Raw genomic sequence first — 18,767 nt, 5'->3', positions numbered from 1 at the left:
AATTGCTGTTTTGCTTGTTTTAGTTAAAACATTCGTTTGGATTGATTAATTAGGTGGATTCTTAATTGATTAATCTTAGTTTTTGTTTAATTCTTGGTGGATTTCCTGTATAGAATTAGACTTAAACATATCCCTTGTGTTTTGTTGATTTTCGGATCAATAATTCACATCATTCATTCATTAAATGGTCTCATCACCAACACAAACGTCACGGCCTAGGTCAATAGTCTGCCGGTGAGGGAGTCGTCTCCCATATGGATATTGATGAAGTTGGCCCTGTATATAGAGACAGGGAAGAGTCCACATCGGGGCCATCTAGTGATGAGGGAGACGGTAGGAGCTCCGCCTCAGGGTCAGGCTTAAAGGATGATAGTGACACCCCTCTCTCCCCGCTTGAGGATAGTGAAGTTGAGGAGAGGAAGAAGTGAGAAGAGAGAAAATGATCCCTTTAACATCCATATTTCCACTAAAGACAGGCGGATAATGTTAAAGGGTATTGAGAACTTTGTAGAAAAACTACCCCTAGGGGAGGGATATACTATCCGGATGCCGCCAGAGCTAGGCACAATCTCATGGAAAGATTACCAGGAGAATGTTGATGCTTAATTTGGATGCTATGAGGCGGCATTCCTGGTAGGCCTCCGCTTCCCGCTTCACCATGCGGTGAGGGCCATACTTAGGGGTTATGGCTTAGGAGTCTGGCAGCTCACCCCAAATTCATGGGCCAACATTCTTGGATATGTTGCCGCATGTGAGATGCAAAACTTGAACCCCAGCTAGGAGGCTTTTGCTCACATGCATTATCTAAGCCGCAACCCAGGTGGCTGGATGGCGTAGTACACCTTGACCACCCTCCCTCAGTATCAAATGACTTCGGACAAGGTGTCCAAATATGACGGTTTGAAGACCCGTTGTTTCTTGCTGTTTGCCCCAACCTTCCAAGATAACCGGGAATTGCGCCGGTATAATAAAAAACCCGACCTTTTGGGTCGCAAATGTGCCTTCCCCTGGATACCTGGAGATGACTATGATGCAATCATGGAAACCAAGTTTTTTGAGCTCCGTCCGGAGACTCTCAACCGGGGATGTAATCAAGGTCCCTAATAATTGGATTCCCATGTGCGCATGGTTCAGAGATGAGGCGTTCTTATCCGCCTGCGGGCTTAGCACAATGATTCCAAAGCCTACGTCTAACATGCATCTCGTTATATGCCGATTGTACTACTGTTATTCAATAATGATTCTATACTAAGTATGTTCATTATTTTTGCAGAAGAAGCTTTGAAAATGGTGGCTGATGAGAAGACTCCCAAGCGGTCCTCTACACAAATCAGGAGGGACCTGGTGGAGGCTAGGGCCACCAAGCTGAAGGAAGAGGTAAGTAACAATTACTCCTTGGCCTAACTTTTCATGAAGCGTCGTCGGTTGCTTATTCAATATTTTTTTAAAATTGCAGGGTTGAGAACTTCCTAGGTCCTTCACGAAGAACCTAATCAAACAGGGCCTGGAGGAGACCGCCTCCACTCCAATTAAGCCTGCTAAGTCTACAAAAGCAGCTTCAGGTAAGACGGGCCCTGAAGGGTCTTCTTGGAAGCACCGCCTCCGCATCGGGGGAAAAATATCACCGTAGGAGGCTTTAGAGTGGGCTTTGTTTTGGTCCCATCCTGCCTCTCTGCTCTTGTGGGTGGAACAATTCCACAAGCTTCTAAAGGTAAATACAATCCCTTCACATATAGTGCAGATCAATCCCCCCGATGGTCGTACGTTAAGGCGCATGCCCGGGACATGCTGGTGGACGTCCACAAGGAGGAGAAAGATGCTATTCCAGGCATTGAGACGTTCAATGTTGAACGAATCCTTGCACTCCTGTCTGAGGTATACCTAATTTCCCTTTTCTGAAATAAAGTATAAAATATCTCGCATGATTGAAACCGTTTGTGTCTACAGACCATGCTCAGGGTTAAGGGACTTAAGCGGCCATATACCTAGAAGAGGGAGGAGGTAAATAGAGCCCTTAGATCAGCTAGGGATTCCCAAGATGTTACTGAATATCAATGTACAATTAATGAACATGAAACTAAAGTGAAATTGATGCAACAGGCGGTTGAGGTCAGGGGTCTTTAGAAAGCTCTAGATAAGGCAAAGGAAAAGGCCAACAAGGCTGAGACCATCCTCAAGAAGGCGGAGGAAGAACTCAAGACCATGCAGGGTACCTCTTAGGGGAATGCAAATCGTAAGGCGGAGGTTGAGAGACTGAAAAATGATGCAGAACAAGTCCAAAAGAATCTCAAGGAAACAATCAAGGCAAAGCAAAACTGCCTGATTGCTGAAAATGAAGTGGACTCCAAAACCCAAATGAAAATCACCTGCTCTTCACCCCAAAAAGGATTACGGCATGTAGGCTCTGGCTTTCCAATATGTTGAACATGTAGTTCATTTAAGAAAGAAATGAGAGCCGGAGCCCGAGTCCTTCACCGCCTGGGCGAACAGAGAGCTTGAGGAGCCTGCCAAGGACCTCCTTGAAGAAGGAGAAGCGATAGAGCTTCGATTTGATAAGGAGAATCCCAAGGAGTGTCAGGCAGCTCGGAACCAAGCGGCTCAGAACTAGGATGTCCAGCATCAGGAGGACCAGGCGGCCCAACCTCAGCCTTAATTTCTTAGCGGCAGTATGCCAAAATTTAGATTTTTCCGGCCTGTGAGCCGAGTATTTGTTTATTTTTACCGGCTGTGGAGTCGAGTAACAATTTAACTTTTTTTCTCTCGGATGTTGATCTAGTGATATGTCCAATTTATATAGTATTTTACCCCCATCCCTTGGTCATGATTAGTAGTACTTTTGGCTCTTTAGAGCCACTTTTGTTACTAATTGGTGTTTTCTAGTGTTTTCATAGATTTGGTTGACTTTTGTAGGGATTTGCACTTTTGGAGCATTTTCCCAAGATATTATGGAGCAACTACAAGCATTGGAGAAGCACGACCAGTTTTTATAGCCCAGGGCCGGTTAGAACCATCGAACCGGTGATTAAGGGCTCGGTATATGTGATACCGGGGCATTTGGACCGAGTATTCAAGACCCGAAGAGGAAACCCAGATTGGCCCGAAGAATTGGAGCCCAATCGTAGTCCAAATAGTGGCCCAAGAGAGCCGCCCGGCTAAAGAGGCTGGCGCTCGGAGGCGCGCCCGGCCGGGCGAGGGAAGCAAGGTTGGCGCCCGAAGTCTCGCCCGGCCGGGCGCGAGAAATGTATGTGAAGGAAAAAGGCGCGCGATCGAGCGTGTGTTATTATTAGATGTTAATTATTCGACATTTAAGTTTGTTTTAGTTTAGGATTCTTGCTTAGTATAAATACTTTTCCGTTAAGCGAGTTTAGTACCTTTTTTTTTACTCTCTCTTAATACTTCCTTAGATTTTCTCTCTCTACTTAGCTTTTAGATTAGTTTCTCTCTCTGATACTTTGTTCTTAACCTTATTCTTAATTCCAGATTTATTTGGTAACAATTTCTCTTCTTTTAATCTTAGTTATTTTTATTTTATTCCTTTGATCACGTCTTGTTTTATTGCTTTGATTAGTTTAGTTTTTATTATGTGTGAGTAGTTTTATTTCTAGGGTTTGTGGGAATCCATAAATAATATGAAGGGGTAATTTATTGTTGTTGATTATCAATGCTAGATTAATTTCCTATTGATTGATTTAATGCTCTGTGACTAGATTTGCGCAGATCTTTTATGCATGAGTTTAACAATATTGACTCGAGATTCGACAAATGAGAATTGATGTTTAGGTCTAGCTTCAATAGGCAGGTTAATTTATAAATGGTTAAGTCGAGATTTGAGAGATGAGATTTAATACCGGTAAATTAATTGTGTGATTGTAATACGTAGCGAAAGCCCTTTATGATCTGATTAATGTATGCATTGATGATTGATTATTATGTTTTACCTTGGGATATTATTTATTGGTGGACCTATGCCCTATGCCTTTTATTCATGGTTTCTCTTCCTACTTATATTCTTTCCCACTTTTACTCTTAGTAGTTTAGTTTCCTTCGATTATTATATTTTGGTTACTTTATAATCTAGATTACATTAATTAATTAGGAATAGAAAGACTCGTTTCTCTGTGGATTCGACCCTACTTCCCTATCTACTTTAGTTAGAGGATTTAGGAATTACTTTTGATTAGGGGATACGACTTTACCCTGTCATCTAGTTAACAATATTTATCCGGTTTTAATCGGTTTTGAATGAAATATGCCGACTAAGTCGGATTGATGATTATATGGTTCTTATTCAATTTTTTCATGTGGATTCTGCAATTTTTATTTTTTTGAATTTTTGCCTAACTTTTTAAAGCATGCGACAATTCTGATGGTATACCGACTATTCTTGCCCTTGGCGGCTGTGTGATTGGTTTCAGTACTTTGATTGATTGACTTTGGAATGTTTGATACTTTAAAGAGTATGGAATGTTTCTAAGTCAATCAATCACAGTAGTAATTGCCCCAAACCAAGTACACATCCGTCAATAACAGCCGTTTTACCCAACCGGATATTCGCATATAGATTCTTTGTGAGCTAGACGAGTGATTGCCGCCTAGCAGTCAATGGAACAAGGGACATATTGTCCGTTTGTCTGGTGGATCCCAGACAGCTTAAAGGCTGTCAAGGATACCTGCAATCCATCGCACCTGGTTCGTCTGCCCCGTTGGGGTGACTAATACAATTTCGTTGAGTAGTCTAACAGATTACTTCGGTAATTTACCGACTGATGTCACTTGGCATCCGGTTTTAAACTTAATCATTCTTTTAGACTATTTTGGTTAGACAACTATGAGTTGACCAATTTGGTCATTCAATCTTTGCCTGTTGCATATGCTGGTAGAGCAAACGATAGAATGCTCTCTACAACCATAACACCCGGAGGGGCGTCGCCGGACGCCATACTCAAATAAGAGCAGACGAATTTATAAAAATAATTTTGCATCCGGCTGTTAGCCTCAGTTTGAATATCATTTTAGCCACTAAGTCTTTTAACTTAACTTAGTTTTATTCATTTTGGGGGTCGCCTTTGCATTGCACAGATGAAGGTCTACCAACTTAAATATCAGGTTAGCCGCTACGTTTTAACCTAGCTAATTTATTTGTTAGACCGTCAGTGTTGTCAACAGGCGGTAGCATATCGTTGCGCATGTATATATACAAAGCAATTAAATCAATATTGAAAACAAAAAGCAACTTTTCATTGATAGGCTTTTTATTTACAAATCTCAAAAGTAGTACTTTTTCAAGTTGTCTACATTCCAAGTTCTAGGCAATCGCCCGCCGTTTGGAGTTTCCAGCCAATAGGTGGCGTTTCTTACTTCTTCATAAATCCGGTAGGGGCCTTCCCAATTAGGAGTCAGTTTTCCTTTCTTATTGGCCCTACCGGTTGCTCCATCTTTTGTAACACAAAGTCCCCAACTTTTAAGGGCCATTTGTGCACTCTCTTGTTATAGGCACGAGTCATTCTCAGACGGTAAATCTCATGACGCAAGGAAGCATTGCCCTTGCGCTCCGGGAGTGAGTCCAATGCTAGCCGCATAACCTCCCAGTTTGCCTCTTCATCGTATAGCATGACTCGTAGAGTCAACTCATAATGCTCGATGGGCAAGACGGCTTTAGCACCATAAACCATAAGAAATGGGGTTTCACCGGCTCACCCTTTTTCAGTTGTCCGGATGGCCCACAGGACATGAATTAACTCTTTAGCCCATAAACCACCAGCTCTCTCAATTTTCTTTTTAATACCGTCTGAGATGATTTTGTTGAAGGCTTCCACTTGGCCGTTTGCTTGGGGTCGGCCGACTGATATAAAATAGTTTGAGATCCCTTTATCTCCTAATCAAGTTTTGAGCTGAGGCGTCTCAAATTGGGGTCCATTATCGAATACCATAGACATAGGTACCTTGAACCGAGTGATAATGATCTTCCAGATGAAGGAGATGACATCTTTGTCTTGATTCCTTTGACCGCCACTGCGTCCACCCACTTAGTTAAATAGTCCACAGCCACAAGAATATTGCACTTTTCGCCTGGTGCAGGCGTATACGGACCTAGAATGTCCATGCCGCATTTAGCAAACGGGGACTGGGCTATGGATTGCAGTCAGGTTAATAGCTAGGCGATGGATAAGTCTGCCAAAACTTTGACACTTGTCACATTTTTTTAACAAATTCCATGGCGTCTGACTCAAGAGTGGGCCAAAAATAATGCCGCCTAGCTCTGACGGCTAAGGACCTACCGCCTGCATGAGAGGTGCAGTATCCCGCAAGCAACTCTTCGAGAACTTCTCTCCCCTTTTTCAGGGTAACACACTTCAGTAAGGGGTTCAGAAACCCTGCCTTGAAGAGCTCTTCTTCTCTCATCTCGAAGTTTGTTGCACGCTTTTTCAGCACGGCTGCCTCCTAGGGTGAATAAGGGAGCGTGCCGTATGTGAGATACGCCCGGATGCCATCAATTCAAGTAGAACTTTGGTCAAGAATTCCAATGGGCTCATCATCAGATATACTTCGTTTTTCCATTACTTCCCAAAAGACTGACCGAGGCGTATCATAGGAGGCGGAGGATGCTAATTTTAACAAAGCATCCGCTTGGTTATTTTCAGACCGGGGCACTTGACTCAGATGAAATTCTTTAAGTGCCCCAGCTTTAGCTTTGATCGCCTGCAAATATTTGATCATAGCCGGATGGGTGGCTTCATACTCACCATGGTATTGGCTAAGGACCAACTGAGAATCTAAGTAGGTGTCAATTTTTGTTGCCCTTGTCGCCTTACACATGCGGATACCAGCTAGCAGGGCTTCATATTCCGCCTCATTATTTGAGGCTTGAAACTTAAACCGTAGTGCATACTCATATTTGTCTCCTTCCAAGAATTGAAAGATTATGCCTGCTCCACAGCCGTTCATAGTAGATCTCCTGTCTACATGCACCTTCAAAATCTGATCAAGGTTATCCGGAGCAACCGACCTTGTCATTTTGATAATGAATTCGGCAAACTCCTGACCTGTTTAGGGTAAAAATACCCTAGACATGTGGACCAATGAGAGGAGGCCACGTGTCAAGTTCAGGATGGCCCAAGTGGCCCAATAGCCTCTTGACACGTGTCCCCTTCAGATAAGCTTCTGAAATGGCGGCCTTCAAGGGTCCAAATCCCAAGAAGCGCCGAAATTCGGCGTAGCCCACCAAAATCTAGGTCAAGTGACCTAGATAAGGCATTTCTACCAACGACCCTATAAATAGGGAAATATTTCCCCATTTTGGGGACACATTGCATCATTTATTAAACCTACTTTCTATCTCATCAGAGAAACACCTGAGCTTGGAATCCAAGCAGATCCCCACCTAAATTTCCGTACTCTTTATTCTCTTTCAAGTTACTAACTTTATCGTCGGAGGCGGAGCTCCACCACCCGGAGTCTCCGTTGTTTTTGCAGGTACAACTCAGCAGGACCAATCTTTGTGACGTAACTCTCCCGAGGGACAAAAACACCCAAAACATTTGGCGTCGTATGTGGGGAGAGTACCTCAAGGATGGTTCAAGAGTCTGTACCGCCTCATGAGCGTCCGGTAGACGAACCGGAAGTCTTTACTGACCAAGAGGATGATGATCCTCATGTTTAAACTTATATAGCCAATGATGACTCTCTGATAACCAAGCGCATCCGGCCTAGACACACTCTGGAGCGGGGTGCCAGCCAGGCGGGTAAAAAATGACCCCTTGGACAGCCGGAAGGGGAAATCAAACAACTAGTGGATCAGCTCCTGTTTAGGGTATTTTTACCCTAGACACGTGGACCAGTGAGAGGTCGCCACGTGTCGAGCTAAGGATGGCCCATGTGGCTCAACATCCTCTTGACACGTGGACCAATGAGAGGCTGCCACGTGTCGAGCTCAGGATGGCCCATGTGGCTCAACATCCTCTTGACACTTGGCGTCCTCAGATATGTTTCTAAAATGGCGGCTTTCAAAGGCCCAAATTCTTAGGAGCGCCGTAAAACAGCGCAGCCCACTAAACTCTAGGTCAAGTGATCTAGGTAGAGGCACATTTTCCAACGACCCTATAAATAGGAAGATATTTCCCCATTTTGGGGGGACATTCAATCATTTATTACACCTTTATTCTCTTACATCAGAGAAAGACCTGAGCTTGGAATCCAAGCAGATACCCACCTAAATTTCCGTTCTTTATTCCGTTTCAAGTTACTAACTTGATCTTCGGAGGCGGAGCTCCAACCACCCGGAGTCTCCGTTGTTTTGCAGGTACAGCTCAGCCGGATCAGACTTCGTGACGTAACTCTCCCAAGGGACAAAAACACCCAAAACATTTGGCGCCGTCTGTGGGGAGAGTACCTCGAAGATGGTTCAAGAGTCTGTACCACCCCCTAACCGTCTGGGCGAAGACCCAGAAGTCTTTACAGACCATGAGGAGGATGAAGATCCTCAGGTCGAAACCAGTACAGCCGAAGACGGCTCTCTCAGAATCAAGCGCATCCGGCCCATAGAGACTCTGGAGCGGGGTGCCTCCCAGGCGGGTCCGAGCAGACCCACTGGGCAGCCGGAAGGGGAAAGCCAAACGGCAGCTGGATCATCCCCTGTCACCCGAGACGAACTCATGAGATTCATGACAAGTTTCAAGGGTGAAATTAAAGAGTTGATCACCAAAAGCCGGGCTGGCCCAAGTAAAGGTCAGTCGGCGAAGAAGACTCCTCTAGAGAAGGGGAAGTCAGTCAGAGACCGGCAGCCCACTCCTCATCCAAAGGAGAAGGCAGCCGGGAGCATTGATTGGTAAAAAATTCTTCTTCCTGGGAAGAACACCAATAACACTCGCCGGACTAAGCAGCCGGTGAGAAGTAAAAAATCAACTCTTGATGCCCGGAAGATCATCAACCGGAAGAGAAACCAATCGCTGTCTGAGTCGGCTTCAACGTCGAACTTTCCAGACAACTTCAACAACATTTCTGCAGGGAGTGCACCCTCCTTGCATGAGAGTCAGACAGGCGGTAATACCGTCCATTCTGGCCCTCATATGATTGGAGTTGTCCCGTATTTGCCTACTCAGGCTTACGGGAAGTATCCCCCTCACTTCATGCAGCCGGCCTTCTTTGGGGGTCAGGCTGCATACCCAAATGTCCAGCTATTGGACTGGCAGCTTTGTCTGCTTCGCCTAGGTGAACAGCCTTCTGCGTTCACTCGGGAGATAACCGAGGCGGCTCAGCCAACCAAGGTTAAGAACGTTTTGGTTAGTACCTATGATGGTACCACCAATCCGGAAAACCACCTCATGACTTACACCAACCTCATGTATCTGCAGGGGTTGGATGATGCCACTTAGTGTCGATGCTTCCCGGCTACATTGAAGGGCATTGCCCAACAATGGTTTGGCAATCTGCCAGCCGGGTCCATCGATAGCTTCAGGAAGCTTGCCTTCCTGTTCGCTTCTAACTTCTCAATGAACATCCCTGCTAAGAAAACAAGCCTTGATTTGAGCACTGTTAAGCAGGGAGAGAGAGAAGGGCTGCGCTCATACGTCAGGCGGTTCAACCTGATCAGAATTCAGATTCAGGGGCTGTCTGATGAGGTAGCTTTTACAGACTTTTTCAAAGGTCTGAGAGACGGGTCGACCTTTAAGTTCGACCTAGTCAGAAAAGGGGCTTTCACCCTGCAGGCGGCCCTGAGGGAGGCGGAAAGCTACATTCAAGCTACCGACATCTGCTCGCCTAGAAGCTAGTCGGACTCTAAGAAGTCTGACAAGCAGAAAGACAATCGGCTTGCCAGCTAAAAGGAAAGAGGAGAGCAAGAAGAGAAAAGAGGTCTGGGCGGTTAGTGACACTGACCAGCCGTCCCAGAAGAAGAAGAAAGAATTTAAACCGTACGTCCCAAAGTACGAGTTTAACAAGGACTGCAACTCCATCCTCATGGAGATAAAGGACCGGCTGTCCCTAGAGAAGCCGAATCCAATGAAAAGTTCCATTCAATCCAGGAACAAAAATAAATTTTGTCAATACCATGAGGAAGTTGGCCACGACACCAACGACTGCTTCAGCCTTCAACAGACGTTGGACCGTCTGGCTGACAAGGGGATGCTGAAGTCCTGTATTTCTAAGTCCCCAGCCGGGGCAAAAAAGAAAAGCAAGGGTCAGTCCTCCAAGACTACCCCCCAGCCTGCTAGTAGTTCGGATACCGACAAGGAGCCGGTCTACACTATAGCAGGCGAGTTCTCATGTGGTGGCCCTACCATCTGGGGCACCAAGAGCCATCTTCGAAAGATGGACAAAGATGATGATGACCAGCGTCTGCCAGCTCCTCCTTCCCAAACGTCTTGATCATTGAGAAGGATAGGGGCAGCGTTCGCCACCCGCATGATGACCCGGTGGTCATTGAATGTAAGGTTGCCAACCAGCTGGTTGGACGGATCCTTATTGACACCGGCAGTTCATCAGACATCATCAGCCTCCGGTGCCCGCAAAAGCTGAAATACAATATCAGCAGCATGCATCCGGTCACCCACCCCTTGGTTGGTTTTGGGGGTGGGATGGTCTACCCAGCCGGAAGAATTGACTTACCCATCCGCCTGGGAGAGAAGGGCCAAGGGCGACATATTGTCGTCAGGTTCTTGGTCGTTGAGGAGTTGACCGCCTATAACATTATCCTTGGCAGGCCAACCCTCTACGTAGCCAAGGCAGTAATCATCCCATCTCTCATGCTCATCAAGTATGAGAGGGATGACGGCACTGTTGGTTCCCTGAATGGGGATCAGAAGACGGCCCGGGAGTGCTAGCTCTCAGCCGTCAAAGATATTGTGGCCCCAGCCGGCTAGGAACCAATAGACCTTAACAATGTCAAGGATGCCGACCCATTACCAGCCCCATCAGCAGTCGGGAAGAAAAGAAAGGCACCTCTGCTGGTGGAGGTGAAGAAAGAGAAAAAATAACAATCACTGACCGGTGAGCGGTCAGATGAGCTCCGTCCCCAACCGGCTGGCGAAAGCATTGATCTCGTTCTGGATGACAGCCGTCTAGAACGTACTGTTAAGGTTGGTACGGTTGCTCATGCTACCTTGGGTGCAAGCATGCACCTTCTGCTGAAGGAATTCAAAGACATTTTTGCCTTTGAAGTGGAAGAGATATCAGGCGTCAGCCCGGATCTCGCTGTCCACAAACTCGCCGTGGACCCCAAAAAGAAGCCTATCCGGCAAAAGAAAAGAAACCACGGTGAGGAAAGAAGTCAGGCGGCAGCTGCCGAAGTCAAAAAGCTGCTAGACGCCAGGTTCATTCGGCCTTGTAATTTTCCCGACTAGGTGGCCAATGTGGTCCTTGTTAAGAAACCGAATGGGACCTGGCGCATGTGTGTTGATTACACAGACCTCAACAAGGCGTGTCCAAAGGACAGTTATCCGCTTTCAAAGATCGACAGTCTGGTCGACTCTACAGCCGGGCACGCCTTGATGAGTTTTATGGATGCCTACTCCGGCTTCCATCAGATACCCCTGTGGAAGAAAGATCAAGAAAAGACGGCCTTCGTCACTGATCAGGGGCTAATCTGTTACACGGTGATGCCGTTTGGTTTGAAAAATGCGCCGGCTACGTTCCAAAGGATGATTAATACTGTCTTTGTTAATCAAATTGGGAGGAATGTAGAGGCATACATTGATGTCATGATAGTCAAATCCAAACAGCAGGCGGATCACCTTGCTGATCTCCGAGAAACCTTCACCACACTCAGGCGGCATAAGGTCATGTTAAATCCTAAGAAATGCGTCTTTGGTGTTGAGTCTGGGAAGTTTCTCGGATTCCTGATTGATCAAAGGGGGATAGAGGCTAACCCTGAGAAGATACAGGCGGTGATTGACATGAAGTCACCCCGCACTGTCAAGGAAGCGCAGAGACTAACCGGTTGCCTGGCTGCTCTGGGGAGATTCCTCAGCCGGTCAGGTGACAAATGCCTTTACTTCTTCCAAGCAATCAGGAAGAAGACCAGATTTGAATGGGGAGATGAGGCTGAGGCGGCCTTTCAACGGCTGAAAGAACACCTCCACTCTTTGCCAAGACTTGTTAGTCAATTACCTAGGGAGGTGTTATACATGTACTTAGCCGTCTCAGATCATGCCCTCAGTGCCGTTCTCCTTGCTGAGAGAGACGGTGTTCAGCTTCCGGTCTATTTCATTAGCCATGTCTAAAAAATGCTGAGCTCCGATACCTCATGGTAGAAAAATTTGGCCTAGCTCTGTATATGGCTTTCAAGAAATTGAAGCCATACTTCCTGGCTCATCCAGTGGTAATCTACACCGACCAGCCCCTCAAGCGGCCAATGTCTACTTTGGAGTCATCCAGAAGAATGTTGAAATGGGCTATTGAAATGCAAAGTCTTGAAATCACTTTTGAACCTAGAAAAGCAGTGAAAGGTCAGGCGTTTGCCGACTTCATTGTTGAAATGACCCGACCGGTGCAACCGGATAATCTTGACCAGGTTTGGAAAGTGTATGTAGACGGAAGCTCAACAAAGAACGGCTGTGGTGCAGGAATTATATACAAGTCCCTAGAAGGGGACAAATTTGAATATGCACTGCGGTTTAAGTTTCAAGCCTCAAATAATGAGGCGGAATATGAAGCCCTGCTAGCCGGAATCCGCATGTGTAAGGCAGCAGGGGCAACGAAGATTGACGCCTATTCTGATTCACAGTTGGTCGTTAGCCAATATGAGGGAGCATATGAGGCAACTCATCCGGCTATGATAAAATATCTTCAGGCAGTCAAGGAAGAGACTGGGGCACTTGAGGAATTCCGTCTGAATCAAGGGCCCAGGTCAGATAACAACCAGGCGGATGCATTGTCCAAATTAGCTTCAACCGCCTGCTGTGATACTCCTCGGTCGGTCTTTTGGGATGTTCTGGAAAAACGAAGCATACATGAAGAGCCCATTGGAACCTTAGACCGAAGCTCCACCTGGATGGATGCCATCCGGGCTTATCTTTCAGACGGCACACTTCCTGATTCACCACTGGAAGCAGCCGTCCTGAAGAAGCGAGTTGCAAGCTTCGTGTTGAAAAATGGAGAACTCTTCAAGGCAGGGTTTCTTAAGCCCCTGTTGAAGTGTGTTACCCCAGAAAAGGGGAAGGAAGTTCTCGAAGACTTGCACTCAGGATTCTGCGCCTCCCACATAGGCGGCAGGTCCCTAGCCGTCAGAGCCAGACGACATTACTTTTGGCCCACTCTTGAAGCAGACGCCAAGGAGTTGGTGAAAAAATGTGACAAGTGCCAAAAGTTTGGTAAACTTATTCATCGCTCGGCTACTGATCTAACGGCAATCCACAGCCCAATCCCATTTGCCAAATGGGGCATGGACATCTTGGGTCCTTATACGCCTGCTCCAGGCAGAAAGCGCTACATTTTGGTGGCTGTGGATTATTTCACCAAATGGGTAGAAGCTGAGTCGGTTAAAAACATCAAGACAAAGGATGTCATCTCCTTCATCTGGAAGAACATCATCACCCGGTTTGGGGTACCTATGTCTATGGTGTTTAACAATGGCCCTCAGTTTGAAACCCCCCAGCTCAAGACTTGGTTAGGAGATCAGGGAATCTCACATTGTTTTGCATCAGTCGGCCGACCCAAAGCAAACGGCTAAGTTGAAGCCTTCAACAAACTCATTTCAGACGACATTTAAAAGAAAATTGAGCAGGCCGGTGGCTTATGGGCAGAAGAATTAATTCATGTCCTATGGGCCATCTGGACTACTGCTAAAGGGGCAACCGGAGAAACCCCATTTCTTATGGTATACGGTACTGAAGCCGTCTTGCCTATTGAGCATTACGAGCAGACTCTCAGAGTTATGCTCTATGATGAAGAGGCAAATTGGGAGGCCATGCGGCTGGCATTGGACTCCCTCCCAGAACGTAGGGGCAATGCTGCCCTGCGCCATGAGATATACCGTCTGAGGATGACCAGAGCTTATAACAAGAGAGTGCACAAGCGTCCTCTGAAAGTGGATGACTTTGTGTTACGGAAAATGGAGGCAACCGGTAGGGCCAATGAGCTGGGAAAGCTAACTCCAAATTGGGAAGGCCCCTACCGGATCTATGAAGAAGTAAGGGATGGCACCTACCGCCTGGAAACCCCAGACGGCAGGCGTCTGCCTAGAACTTGGAATGTAAACAATCTAAAAAAGTACTACTTCTGAGAATGTAAACTTTTTGTAAACAGTGAGTCAATTAATGAAGATTCAGACTTTGTTTGCAAAATCGAGTTATTGATTAATTATCCATCCGGGTAATACCCAGGCGGATTTTTCTTTACCTAACTAAGTTTGACACTTAGTAAAGGTTGCATTTGTTGGACCGCCTGGGTAATACTCGGATCCCTTGTTTATTTAAGTTTAATACTTTGTTTATTCAACTGCCTGATTATCTGCCTGGGTAATACCCAGACGGACCCGCTTGTTTAAAAAAGCTAAGTTTGATACTTAGTGTAAATTTAATACTGACTAAAAACTAAGCACAAAAACGTTTGGTGGCTATACAACCGGTCTCAAACAAGACCAGAGGCTAAAATAGCCGGATGGTTGCTCATTTTATAAAATCGCCTGTCTCAACATGGACAAAGGCGTCCGGCGACACCCCCCCGGGTGCAATCGTCGCAGAGAACAGACTATTTGTCGGTTCTACGTACCAATGCAGACGACAAAAATTGAACGACCAAATTGGCGACTCATAGCCGTCTGACCAAAATAGCCTATGAAGAACGAATAAGTTTCCAGATACCGGATGCCCATAGGCATCAGTCGGTCATTGGTAGAAATTCTTACTTGGGTTATTTATTCCAAAGTTGCACTCACTTCCCCTATTGGGGCAAAGGATTGTGTAATGGCTATGCGTTAACCCCAAACGGAATATAACCGCCTGGGTAAGAAGCTCAAAGCACCCGCTTTTATGGCCGGCTGTGCACTTGGTTTGGGGCAATCACCATTGTGATTGATTGGCCTAAAAACACTCCATACTTCTCCAAGTATCAAGTGTTTTCAAGCCAATCAATCAGCTTGGCACTAAACCAACCACACAGCCGCCCAGGGGCAAGAGCACCCGGATTGAAAATTGCCGCATGCTTTTTTACGTTAGGCAAAATACTAAAGAATTGCAAATAGATGAAAAATTCAAATTGAAAAAACTCAAAAGACATATAAAATCCGACTGATTCGGAATACTTCATTTATATTTGAAATGGCACAAAGGCCAGAATAATTGTTAACCGGACACATCCGTGAAGAAAGAAAGTAAAAATGTTAACCCAACCCCATGGTTGGTAAAAAGATACAACAAAACACGGCATGGAAGCCGGTAAATAACATTGATTGGCATACTGCCGCAGAAAGGTGGGAGGCTCGCCTAAGGATGAGGCGGAGTCTTCTCCGGCTGAGTTTGGCTGGCTTGGCCCTCCTGATGGTCATCCGCCTGCTCCTCATCATCAGAGACTTCATATCCCTGTTCAGCAGCCCAGTCTTTGAAGCGAGGCGGTGGAGCATCACCCAGTTGCTGGGCATCATACACCTCAGTGGCGTAATCATACCTCAGCTTATAGACCTCAAAGTCTATTTCTGGGTAGAGGAGGCCCCAGGCGATCTTCAGTCGGGCCAAGTTGTCCCGTTCATTCTCCTTAGTCAGCCGGGTCTTCTCCTGGGCTAGCTCATCCGACTGCTTGTTGCGTAGGGTCATGAGCTCGAGCTTCAGGCGGTCATTGTCAATCCGGAGTTGGGCATTCTCCTTGTCAGCATCTTCTAATGCCTTGAGATCAGATTTGGCATCTTTCAGCTGCTTGTCAAGGTCATCAGCCCGGCTGTTAGCTTCATCGTTTGCAGTCGTTAAACTCCGGATTAGCTCCTCCTGTTTCAACTCTACTGCTTTAATCTTTAAATTACACATATAATTAGAATGTTCAGCAGAGTTGAGGTTTTCTAGGGCCCTCCGTTTGGCGTCATTTACCTCTTCTTGATTCCGCCTGAAGGGGCCCCGGAGATTGTCCACTCTCACCATAGCCTGAGACAATAACAGCCGGTTTATGAGTTACTTAGTCATTTAAGATTAAAGGCATCAAGATAGAGGAATCATTTACCTCAGCCAGAGAACCCATTATCCGGTCGAAGTCCACGACCTGCAGATCAGGTATGGAGGCCTTCTCAGACCGGGTGAGGGTCCGCACCATCCGCTTCGCGAAGCTTGCAAGATCCGGCTGGTCAGGAGTCAGATCTGCATCAAAAGTAGTGCTTTGTGAGATAGACGCAGCGTAGTTGGCATTCATCCGTTGCCGGCTGCTGACTGACCCTTTTGAAGAATCAACCTTGGTCTTGATTCTCATAAAATCAAGTGGCCAAGGTATTTCTGTTCGTTCCTTACCTTGAACTTCCGGATGGGTCTCCGGCTTGTTCTCCTCCCTAGTGGTTGCCGCATCGCCTGCAACCTTAGGTGGCTCGCCACCCTTCGATGCCGTAGAGGCTTCCGGCGCTTTCTGCTATTCTGAGCTTTCACTTAGTTTTTTCAAAACAGCAGGGGATTTGCCCCCAGTCGTTGGACGACCGGATTGGGCAGAAGTTTGCTTCTAGGGGGGATCCTTCCTAGCGGCTTTGGCAGCCGAAGCCTTCTCCAGATCATCTCCCTGCCTTTTGAGCATCTTGGAGAATGATCGAGGAATTCTCTTGACGGACTCCTAAAAAGGAAGGAAAATATAAGTATACCCAACCGGTATATATATATAAAAAAATAAATAAAAAAAAAATGCAAACATAAAGTCAGGCGGTCTTACCCCGCCTTTCTTTGTATCTTTAGCCTCGACGGCTGCCTTTTTGGCAAGGGCCGCCTCCTTGCGCAGTTGCGCCGCAGATTTAGCAGGAGTCTTATCCTGGTCAACCATCCTCAGGGCTTCTTCTGCAAAAACAAGAATTTAAAGTTAGAAAGAATTAAGGCAAGTTTGCAATAAAAATGAAACAACAATTATTCCGGATGAGAAGTACTCTACCCCTGGGAAACATTGTACTCAGCCCGCAGGCGGACAAGAAGCACTCGTCCTTGAAGAAGTCCGGATGGGGGATCCAGTTCTTGGGAACAATAATGTGAGTCCCATCCCCCATGGGCTTAGTTGTGGTTTCAAAAAATCCCGGCTCCATGATTTGCTCCCGGGCTTTAGTAGATAGTGCTGGGAGAGGGCATTTACGTCCAAGAAGAGCCGGCTCAGTATTGTACCGGTGCAGTGTCCGGTTGTGTCTTAGGGTTGGAGAGGAAATCAAATAGAACTTGTCCTTCCACACGGACCACTTGGACACTTTGTTCAAAGTCATTAGATATTGGGGCAAGGTAGTCAGTGTATACCATGCCCCATGGCCGCCTGGGGCCTTGCTCAGGTAGTGCGTATGAGCGAAGGCAGAAAAGCTGGGGTTCAAGTTTTGGAACTCGCAGGCGGCAATGTAACTTAATATGTTCACCCACGAATTAGGGGTGAGCTGCCAAACCCCCAGATCATACCCCTTGAGGATTTTCCTAATCCCGGGGTGGAGGGGGAATCGGAGGCCGACTTCTATAACCGCCTCATAGCAGATGAAGTAATCATCTGCATGGTCAACGTCGTCCCCCCAGGCCATCACACCATCAGCCGGAGGGACAATAACTTCCCAACCCCTTCCAAATGGATGTTTCTCTTTAAAAGCCCTGAACCCGCTATTAAGAAGGGCAATGTTACTAGGCAGCATCCGGGTCCTTTTGGGGTTGGGATTGTCAGCAACTTTGGGCGGCTGCTGATAGTCAGCCGCAAAATCTCCCTGGTCAGAGCCGGAGGATTCCGCTCTTGATCCTTGGCCGGCCTCAGCGTCCCCGGCTTCATTGGAGGAGGCGGCTCCTTCGCCGTCCACTTCTCTTACTCCAGAGCTCCCGGAGGTAGAGGGAGCCTCTTCATCAGATCCACTCTCCTCCCAATTCCTCTGTTCCCCATCCAGGAAAACCTCATCGGCTGGCACTCTCATGGCGCGCCGGTTTTTAGACCGCCTGGCCGTTTGTTTCGTTCTGGCCATCGTGTCCTGCACAGACACAGAGAGGGAGGAATTCGGAGATGAGCATATTGGTTTCGATAGTCCAGAAGAGGCACCCCCTGTTCTAGACTCAGCCGTTCCGGGGGATCGGCTGAGTGTCCTAGGCAGTGCCGAGTGGGTGGATTGGGAACTCATTTATATTTTCTATTTTCTAAAGAAAGCCGGGCATACAGACGGAAAAAATGGTATGAAAATTGAGGAAAGCTAAAATGGTACAGGCGGTTACCTTGCTTTGACTCTGAAAAATCTGAAAACCGCTACAGCCGGTGAACCGGGTGATGTACTGCTAGCACTCGGAAGCTTGAAACTTGTTGTTATGCAGGCGGGAGCAGAGAAAACTCTCTCTCTAGAATCTCTCTTTTTCTCTCTCTAAAAAGTCAATATGAGAGTAAAGTGTGAAAATGAGGGGGGGGGGGTAACTTTCTATTTATAGAAAGGAAAAAGGGGGGAAAATTTTGATTTGAAATTCAAAATTTTACCCGTTACTGTTCACCTATGAAAGGTGGACACGTGTCACAGGCCCCACGTGACATGCACGTGCGATCTGTGAGGGGCAAATGTTTAGGGTATTTTTACCCTAGACACGTGGACCAGTGAGAGGTCGCCACGTGTCGAGCTCAGGATGGCCCATGTGGCTCAACATCCTCTTGACACGTGGACCAAT

The sequence above is a fragment of the Chenopodium album genome, chromosome 8, assembly GCF_948465745.1.
Source record: "Chenopodium album chromosome 8, dcCheAlbu1.1, whole genome shotgun sequence".
In the NCBI taxonomy this organism is placed as follows: Eukaryota; Viridiplantae; Streptophyta; class Magnoliopsida; order Caryophyllales; family Amaranthaceae; genus Chenopodium; species Chenopodium album.
The sequence above is the reverse complement of the archived record's forward strand: the minus strand, read 5'-3'. Positions refer to the sequence as shown.